Source organism: Meriones unguiculatus (genome assembly GCF_030254825.1).
Source record: "Meriones unguiculatus strain TT.TT164.6M chromosome Y unlocalized genomic scaffold, Bangor_MerUng_6.1 ChrY_unordered_Scaffold_25, whole genome shotgun sequence".
NCBI lineage: Eukaryota > Metazoa > Chordata > Mammalia > Rodentia > Muridae > Meriones > Meriones unguiculatus.
In genome coordinates, this window is record NW_026843710.1 from 18,972,995 (window position 1) to 18,981,670 (window position 8,676).

Sequence of the window (8,676 nt, forward strand, 5' to 3'; positions counted from 1 at the left end):
CTTTCTACTAAGTTGCTAAATACACATGGACTAGACATTACACACTTAGATTTTACCTAACAGTTTTAATAATTATTATTGTATTGAAAGAAAATGAGTTTATTGGGGAATAAACAATAAATGAGTTAAATGGGGAAATGTTGCTATAATTTTCTTTTGAAATGTATATAACTTACCCTTGTTCATTCAAATGCTGATTCCCCAACCCTCTGGTTTCAACCTGGTTTTTGCATTGTGGTATTTATTCTAAGCTTCCTGTCTCAACTGTGTGTAAACAGGCCAAAATAAAGAAACTAGCCACAATGTTGTGCAAAGGGAAGAGCCAGAGGACAGGAAAGAGGGGAGGAGCCAGAGAGAAGGAACTGAGTGGGAGGAGAAGGGGGAGAGGAGAGCTAGGAGACAGAGCTGGAGGACAGTTCTTGCAATGATGACTTAGAGAGATGGACTGGACCTAATATATCACTAAAAGCAAGTATAATGTGGTGAAATCTAAATGTTAGGAAACTATGAAGGCTTGGAGGTTTAGGATGGAGTAACTATTGTCCAAGATTGTGTTCTAGGTTAACTAAATAAACCCAGTCTCTGTGTGGTGATTTGTGTATACAGCTGTTTAGGACTAACAGCAGCATTTCCAGAAGATAAATCAATAGTAAATATTAATAGTCACATACAACAGGGTCTCTGCAAAAAATCCCATTTGAAGCAGAATGAACCATATCTGTGCATACAAGAAAATGGCACTGATTTATCAGTTGAGGGCAGAGAGCAACATATTTTATTAACAATAGCCTGGGTTGCTTGAAAATTTCTGCAGGATGCGCTGGCCCAATATTTCAATTCACTGCCACCCAAACTCTCTAGTGGAAGATTGGTTTGGTCACAATAGATGGCCTATTGGAATTTTGTCACCCACTATTAGGAGACGTTCTAATAAATGAATACATACCATATTTTTCTTTCTGCATTTTAGTTACTTCACCCATGATCATTCTTCCTGATTGCATCCATTTGCCTGAAAATATCTTGTCATTTTCTTAACTGAATGATACTCCATTATAGAAATTTTCCACATTTTCTCCAAAGGAGATTGTCTGTCTTGTTCTTTAAACTTGGAAGTTTCTGGGATGTTAATCATTGTATTGACTGACAAACTATCAGGACAATAATGTTCTTTTAACTGAGAAGTCTCTCCATTTTCTTCTACTTCCTGGTGATTTGAATTCCCATGTCCCCTTGAAGCTCATTTATTTACATGTTTAGTCCTCAGAAAGGAAATGTCTGGGAAGTGTTAGATAATATAATTCCTATTGGAGTTATATTATATGAGGTTGATATGCCAAAGAATGTGACCAGACAGAATGGAGTCTCTGTCACCTTATTTCTTTGTTTCTGTCAGTCTCAGACTCTTTATTTCTGAACCTGTCTCTCTAGCTCTTTCTTGGTCTGTCCTTCTCTGTTTCATTTTCTGCCTGTTGCATGTGATTTAGTATGAAAAATTCTCATTTCTGCTGAAGAACTACAATAAGATGACCACTTCCTGACTGACCCTATGGATGGTCTCTCTAAAAATATAATGAAGGTCCCAATTAAACACTTTTTGTTCAATGAGTTGTCTTGGCCAGGGAGTGTTTTCCCAGTAAGTAATTCACTGACTGAGGACATATATGTGCATTTAACAAATAATAATGGAAGCTGTGATAGTGTGAAAGTCACATGTAAAGATCACTTGACTTTATTAATGTCCACTTGAAAGAAATATGTGACAATTTTCTTGAACTAAGAGTCTTGGACACAGGAACTTTCATCCCTCTGTTGTATGCTTTCAGCTACCTAGATTGAAGCATGAAGGACTGCTCAGTCTTTCTCTGCAGCACGCTGTCCACTTGGACCTTTTAATAACTAGCTCCTTAAACTCTTACTGGCTTTCACCTCTTTCATGACATCATTCTCCCTATCAGTCTATCAGCACCTGAATGAGTCTTTAGCTTCCATGTAGATGAGTAAACAAACTTCACTCACTGCCAATATTGGTGATCCTATTGACATGTGACTTGTTCTTGTGAAAACCAACAAGTGTTTACCTCATCCCTGTATCCAGATCCCACACCTTTACTCCTGTTAACCTCTGTGACATATCAGGTAGGAAATGAAATGTTAAAGTTTATTTAATTGTACAGCTTCCTAAGTAGGGAAGCTTCAAAGTGATGTGGGATTAAGGGGAATGTACCAAATGACAAGATATTCTCCTAATGTGGTCTTGGATCTGAAATTTCCAAGGTTGTGAATTTGAACTGAGCAGTTACTAGTGTACACACTAAATATACCTTCACATTCTTATTGATATAATAGGCTTTCAGGACCTTGGGTTCCATGGGATATTGAGTCTTTAAGAGCATGGTAAAGAAGAAGGAAATCAGAGAATACCTGGGACTGTTTTTTGTTTGTTTGTTTGTTTGTTCTTAAACAGAGAAAGATCTGTATGTGTAAAAGGAGAACTGAGATGCAATAATGTATTTGACAATTGGTGCTGATCCTTACTATTGTTGCCAACCATCTATGAGAACAGTTGTCTTTGATGACCAGACTGGATCAGCAGCTGTGTCCTACATAGTGGTCACTGAGGAACCCTTCTTGTCCTAGGGTCTAAAGTTCAAACTGTGCCTTCAGGATATAGAAATATATCCCTGTTATATGCCTAGGACACAAGAGCAGCTATTTTTCCTGTTGTGGTCCTCCAGATAAACCATCTAAAGGTAGTGTTATTTCCAGGACTGCTTGTTCAGAAGTGCCACCTGGGCTCATGAGGCCAGACTTAGCTAGGTAACCACTAGTTCATGGCTAGAATTCTCTGAGATCCTGTAAAGCATACCTTCAAAGTCAAACTCTGCCATCCTTTAGTGGAACCTTTTCTCCAAATTTAACATTCATTGTAAAAGTTGTCAGCATATAATTTTTGATTACATAGGAAATTAATATACATTATACTCCTTTCCCATTGTTCCCAGGTTCAAATTCCTACCCATATGTCACACTTAATGTTTTCACTTTAAAATAAATCAATTCAAGTATGTGTTGTTCATATACTCATTGGAACATGATCAGTGCAAAGTCCCTTAAAGAAAATGCATTCATCCTCGGCATGTACTGGCAACAGCCCCAAGCCATTAGTCCTGAAGAGTTCTATGATTCATGACCTTGATCAAAGTTTTTCTAATGAAATTATTTATTACAATTTGTTCACTTTGTTTCCACTCTGCTGCCTCCTTCCTCTTCTCCTTCCAGTTCTACCCAGCCTCCTTCTTCTACCCCTATGACTTTTCTCTAGTTCCCTGATAGGGGAGGTCCTCTTCCTCCTTCTATCTGACTGACTCTAGCTTATCAGTTCTCATCAAGGCAGGCTGCATCATCTTCCTCTGTAGCCAGATTCTCAGGGCACTCTATTCCTTGTGTCCTCAATTCCTCTACTTATGACCCTCTTCCTGCCTTTTATTCTGCAGGCTTAGATGAAAACTGAGAGGAGGGAGAATTTCATAGGGAAATCCCATTCAGTGCTGGGTGTTTTAAGGTCTCTCTCTGCATGATATCAGACTGTGGGCCTTGTACCGTAGAGAGGGAGTTCAAGGGTGTCCTAAAGGGGAGAGGGTGAATAGAATGATATGGGATAGAGACAGGAAGAAGGAGGCCAAGTCTGTTTGTCTGATCAAAACCTTATTTATTAGAAAATTTTAACCAATTTATATAAGGAGAAGGCAGGAAAAGGGGAAGGCTAATTTACTGCTGCAGGAGATAGCAACAGTGCTTTCATGGCTTCAATATTGCACCTGCAAGATACCATAAGGATGTTTTCTTAAGATATCTCACAGATGCTGTAAAACTAACAGACGGAGGTCCTCGCAAATCTATACCCATGACTTAGGGTCCTAGATAACTTTCACTTATTGGTTTTAGGTCTCCACCAAATGACCTTTACTCACTATTAGGCTTTGGCTGCAGTAAATAGCTTTGGCATCTTCTCCTTTCTTAACCAATTTAAGAGGGTAGTAGGTAGATTATGAACATGAGGTCTTTTGAAGAGGGTGGGCATTAATCAGAGGGGGGAAGTAGTGACCTGATCTTCCAAAAGCATTTTTTTCAGCCTTTTTGGGTGTCTTTTGGAGGAGGAGAGGAAGACCCCATCAAAACCTGAGAGCATCCCACAGGTTGTGATTAGGGGTAATCAGAGACCAACCTCTATGCAATCAGGTTTGTTTCTCAGGGAGCTCAGAAGTGGGCAATTGGGCCCTTCCCCTGTGGTATCTTGTCCTACACCCAAGTGGTGCTCATGCTGCAACAGGCAAGCATTTCTTTGAGTTTCATGCTGTCATGCTGTTCTCATGAGAGCCAAATGCAAGCAGTCAAGACACAGGTGATGGACTGTCAGCAGTCTTCCTCGGGCTCAGCTAAGCTTCTGTCAGCCAAATCAGGTCTGTGATAATGAACTTGTATGGGTTTAGATGCCAGGGAGTCAATTTGCTATTTTACAAAGCTAGTAAGTCTTTTAATGGCCCATGGGCCAAAAGATATGAGGAGAAGGAAACCCACCATGGGTCCCACAATTGAAGGAAGGAGGGTGGTGAGCCAGGGAGAGGTTGAAAACCAATTATGAAATCAACTCTCCTCTTGTTCTCCCTGTCTTTCTCTTCTAGGCCTTCCCTAACCTTAACTATGCTGTCCCTTACAATCACAGTATAGTCTGTGTAAAAGCAGCACTCTTCCTTAAGGGCAGCAGAGTCCCCCTTGCTGGAGGAAAAGCAAGTCTAGCCCTCTTTGATTTTGTAGGACAACTTCAGACAGTAGACAAGGATTTCTCCAAGTTGGTGATGCCAATCTCTAATCTCTCACCGCCCTTGTCAATTTTCTAGAAAATGTCAGAGTAATGCTTATTAGAGAGAATGAGAGAGGTTATGTCTGTCCCAGCACCTGCAGCTCTGAGGCCAAGGAGGACAGTTAGTGTAATGGCTGTTATGGCCTTTCTTTTTGTTCTAAACAATGCATGCCCTCAAAACTGGGCAAAATCTTCCCCAGAATAATAAGTCAGGTAGGGAATTAATTGGACAAGGACACAGAAGGTAGTAAAATTGCTTTTGAGGGTGAGGGGTGTATATACAGGGAGTAAGGCCATCACTGCAAGTCCATTAGCTGTTATTGCCTAGGAGGATATAATTGGGAAGCTGGCTTGATGGGATAATGGTTACATTACAAAGATGTTTGTATTTCTGAGGAATATCATTGCCTATGCATAACCCAAGGCCAGAAATAGACGTCAGTGTCAATCTAGCCTCAGCTTGTTGTGACCATTTAGAATGGTCAGAGGAGTAGAAGATTTCATCAGTGACAACAATACCTTCATAAAAAGGAGGGGCAGAACCAAAACAAAGCCAAAAGAACTCAGTAAGCTCAGGGCATGTATGATTCAGGGCTAAAAAGGTATGATTATCAAGTTCCAAAATAATATGGTGTGTATCAATTTCATATTCAATTAAAGAGGGGGCAGTCTTTTCAGCAAAGGAAGGAGTCAGGGAGGCAGGAGACATTTTTCTTAGGCTCTCTCCATGTGGGAAAATAATTTTTCTTGGGTTCTATCTGTGCTGGTGGGGTGAGGACAGGTTTGGGTCCAATAGCTATGGGTGGAATAGCTGAATCTTTCCTTAGGGTAATGTAAATAATAACCACTGGACCATTTTTGGTACAAGCTTAGTATACACACAGGCCCCATGTGAGGCCCTTATACCAGGGAACAGATTTTTGTTTTCCTTTGGAAGTGAAAGACAGCTTTAAGATGGAGCTGTTGCCATCTTGAGGACCACCTTAGCCTGTCACAGGTATTTGTTTAATAATAATATGATTTCCAGGAGATAATATCAATCTTATATGTAATAAGTATAATAATGTAATCATCAGTATTAAGGTGTCCCCAGTTTCCGGTGGCAATTATAGCTGAGGTTTCACATCCCCAAGAGGTGTACTAAAAGTCTTCAGAACCTCCACATCCATTAATCCTCTTATAACCTGGGCAGGCATAAAGCCCAATTGCTGGTTCCTGTTGTTCACAGGTGAAGAGTGACTCAGGGGCACGAAAGGATATGTCTGGGTACCACTCAGTCTCTGTAATCACCTTCTGGTTTTGCATCATCATTCCAAGGAATATTATCGCAAATAGTCTCATCTGCAAAGAAAAGAGAAATATTTCAGGGTGGCTAGTCATCCTAGATATCAGCAGTACACGTGGCTCTCCAGATGGCTCTATATTTTTTTCTGCTGTTTAGAAGAGAGGCCATCTATTTATTTTACCAGCCTTTCTGGCAGCCATCTGGCTGCTCCCTCCTTGGTGTCAAAATGGCACACTGATCCTTGACCCCACATGAAAACTGGATCTGGGCCATTTTATTTGGAAGTGAGGGGGTCTTTCCACATGATTGTGGCATAATTTTTATTTGTTTCAGGGTGCCAAAGGCGATCAGCAGCAGACTTGCCATAGGCATCCAAGGTTAAAAAATTAAGAACAAATAGTGTGTGATGAAGAATATTTTTTGGGGATGCTTTCATGGGATATAACTCCCCCTTCTTTAACTTGTGTAGGGTATTTTTAATAGTTTGATGAACACACTCAACAATGCTTTGTCTTTGAGGATTATAAGGAATGCCAGTGATGTTTTTAATTTGTAATTGATGGGAAAATTCCTGAAAGTTTTTTCCAGTGTAACCAGGACCATTATCCATTTTTAAAACCTTAGGTTTGCCAAAAACCAAAAGGCAATTTAAAACATGAGCTACAACATTTTTTGAGGCTTCTTCTGTATGTAAACTGGCAAAAATGAATCCACTAAAGGTATCTATTGTTACATGAAGATATTTAAGATTGCCAAATTCAGGTAAGTGAGTAAAATCCATCTTCCAGATGTCATTTGGGATGAGGCCTCTGGGATTAATGCCCAAATGGGGGATGGGCAAGAGAGTGACACAGGAAATACATTGTTTATGACAATTTGGTGTGCCTGCTTCCAGGTGATTTTAAAAAGCAGTTGAAGTGTTTGGGCATTTAAATGATGCAGGGCATGGTTCTTTCTGGCCTGCTCAACAGAGTCTACTGAAATGGGAAAATCCAGCATGGAACAGCATCAGTGCAAACATTTCCCAGAGAAAGAGGACCTGGAAGGTCTGAATGTATGTGGAGGTGACCAAGATAAACAGATTGACTTCTAGAGATAATTAACTCCTAGAGCTTGACAAAAAGAGGAACATTTGTAGAAGGTCTAATATAGGGAACTGTTTCAAGAAGTGGAACAGAGTAGGCAATGTAGGCACTGTCAATATAGAGATTAAAAGGAAAATTTCCTAGAACCAGAAAAACCTTAACTACTGGAAAAAGCTCTACAAGCTGTGCCTATTTAAAATGAGATTGGATAGAATTAGTTTTTCCATTAATAGTACAGGTGGCGATACCATTAGAGAAGCCATCTGTAAACACTAAATGTGCTTCTGATAACAGTTAAGGAAAGTAATTTTTGGGAAGATGAAAGGGTGGGTTTTAATAAATTGTAGTTAATTTGTTATCAGGGTAATGATTATCAATTATGCTAGAAAAGGAATAACAGACAATGGGCCAAATATCGGTAGTTTGCATGACCCATTATAACTGATCTTTAGAATAGGGCATTATTGTTTTATCAGGAGCTTTGCAAAAATATTGATGGGTTTTTCTGTGCCCCAAAAGGATGAGCTCTGCAACCAAAGTAGTATAAGGGGCAAGAACCTTAGTTGGAGAAGCAGAGACATGAGTCCACAACACGGGATTATGTTGCCAAAACACACAAGTGGGTGTATGGGATGAGGTACACACAACAAAGAGAAGCAGTTCCTTATAAGAAATAAATGTAACACCATGATTTTGAATAGCTATTTCCACAACCTGAAGGGCCTGTGTTGTGGCAGGGGTTAATGAGTGAAGGGAGTAGGGGATAGCGTCTCCCTTGAGAATATCAAAGAGAAGATTAAATTCTCCTGTGGTGAGTTTAAGATGAGGTCTAATCCAATTGATATCTCCTAGGCGCTTTTGAAAATCATTTAAAGTCTTTAAATGACTTTAAAGACTTAGTTTTTCACTGGATTTTTTGTGTAGTGTTTTTTTGATGATGGAGCTCAAATCCTGAATGAAAATATGGGTCTTTTAATTGAATTTTATCTGGTCAATCCATAAACCATAATTTGTTAATTTTTGTGAAAGCTCTGACAGCTATGAAGCAACAGGGAGCCATCAGGTACAGCTAAAAGGATATCATACATATAATTAATTATATAAATAAGAGGCCAGAGTGTTCTAAAAGGATCAATAATCTGAGCTACAAATTTTTGACACAGAGTCAGACTATTAGCCATGTACTTGGGCAAAACTAGGCATAGGCCCTTTGAAGTTTGTTACTGGCAGGCTAAAATCAAAGAGCTTTTTATCCACAGGATGCAGGGGAATTGTAAAAAAGCAGTCTTTAAGATCGATAACTATAGAGACTTAGATGTATCTCTCAAAGAAAATGTTAAATCTAAAAAATTAATGACCCAGATAATCCAAAAAATTCAAGACAACATAAAAAGACAAAACCTAAAAATAATAGTAGTAGAGGAAAAAGAATATTTTCTGCT